This window comes from Ovis canadensis, chromosome 3, assembly GCF_042477335.2.
Source record: "Ovis canadensis isolate MfBH-ARS-UI-01 breed Bighorn chromosome 3, ARS-UI_OviCan_v2, whole genome shotgun sequence".
Taxonomy (NCBI): domain Eukaryota; kingdom Metazoa; phylum Chordata; class Mammalia; order Artiodactyla; family Bovidae; genus Ovis; species Ovis canadensis.
In genome coordinates this window covers 173350313-173352081 of record NC_091247.1, presented here as the reverse complement: position 1 = coordinate 173352081, position 1769 = coordinate 173350313, and the positions used below count along the sequence as shown (strand labels likewise).

Here is a 1769-nt window from a genome sequence, read left to right as displayed (position 1 = left end):
ATTCAGTCCTTTAGTCATGTCCAATTCTTTGTGACCCCATGGACTGTAGTCCACCAGACTCTTCTGTCCATGGGATTTCCCAGACAAGAATACTGGAGTGGGTTGCCGTTTCCTTCTCCAGGGGGCTTTCCTGACCCAGGGACTGAACCTGTCTCTTGTGGCTCCTGCACTGGCAGGTGGGCTCTTTACCACTAGCACCACGTGGGGAGCCCATACATTCATTCTGTAGACTCTAGTGTACCCAGATTCTGGCACTGTCTCTCCACTACTATGCTTGTTGAAGCATTCTTTATTTGCATAGATTATTTCAGTATCCTCCTAATTGTTTCCCCTGTTTTCTTCCTGAACTATTACAATCTATTTTTAGCAACACAGCCATAATGATCCCTTTAGAACCTGGGTCAAAGCCAGTACTCTCCTCAAATCAGTGCATACCTTCTTGCTCAGAGTAAAAGCCGAAGTTCCCATTGTGAATTATAAAGACTTATTTCCCAATAGATTGTAAGGTTCCTGGGAGGTTTGTAAAGTCCCGTGCAAGGCACCTGGCACATTATGGATACTTAATAAATATTTGCTAAATAAAAATATTTTAAAGAAACTCCCCTGGAATGGAGTCAGAGTAATACTATGTTACTTATATCTTAAATTCACCCGGAAATTCCCAGGGAGGATCAAGTGATATAGAACTTCTTGGTGACTGCCCCTCTCCTATGTAGTCTTTTGCCCATCACCCTCCTGTCCTCATCTCCTTGTTCTCTTCCCCTCATTTATTCCATCCAACAACACTGTCCTTCTTACTGTTCACCCAACATGTCAGGCATGTTTCTGTCTTGGGGCATTGGTCCTTGCTGCTTCCTTTGCCTGGAACCCTCTACCCCAGAAATATACATGGCTTTCTCTTTCCCCATCTTCAATCCTTTGCTCATGTGAACCTTTTTCCAGTAACTCCTTTCCTGACCATCCATTTAAGAATTTTAATCCTACACTTATACCAGCCTCCTCTTCCCTACAATGTACATCTTCATCCAACTGGTCACCATCTGACACTCTATTATAATTTTATAATTTAATTTGATTAAATGTAGACTCCTTGAGGGAATTTTGTCTGTTCCGTTCTCTGCTGGATCTTCAACACTTTCATCAAAGCTTGGCTCTTATAGGAGACTTTCAGTAAATATGTGTTGAATGAGTGAATGAGAAAAAGAGTAAATGAATTCTGATACGAAGGACTGAAACCTCAGCTGGATAAGGAATTAGAAAGACAGGAAACTCAGGTACTACATGTGATTTTTTTTTTGACATGTGAACCCAGATTATTTTTCATGGTTGTGAACAGCTTGAAAATCAGATCATTGAACTGTTTTGATTATTATTGAAGAATGAAAACAAAGAAAAGATGTACCAGAAAACTATGGATATGAGAAAAGTTTTTATTTTTGATTTGTGGCATGTGGGATCTATTTCCCTGGCCAGGGATCTAACCTGGACCCCTTGCATTGGGAGAGCAGAGTCTTAGCCACTGGACCACCAGGGAAGTGCCAGAAAAGGTTTCTTTCTGATTTTCAAAAGAAATGTTAAACATAGATTAAGCAAAACTCAGACTGGTACACTTGCTTCTGAACAAGACTTTAGAATTGATCATTATAGTGTTTGTCTGCCTTGTAGAGGAAGTTTACCACTTACACAAATTTTAGCATACTAAAAACAAGTTTTGTTGGCTAAATTAACTTTTTATTTGCCTTTTCAAAAACTAGAATGCCAGAGAAATC

At 39.9% G+C, this 1769-nt stretch overlaps 1 non-coding gene across 1 annotated transcript; it reads right to left on the bottom strand.

Moving 5' to 3' along the window:
- Positions 1-1461: 1461 nt before the first annotated feature.
- TRNAG-CCC (transfer RNA glycine (anticodon CCC)) lies at positions 1462-1534 on the bottom strand. The gene has a single exon. It is a non-coding gene; the product is annotated as a tRNA-Gly (tRNA).
- Positions 1535-1769: the final 235 nt, after the last annotated feature.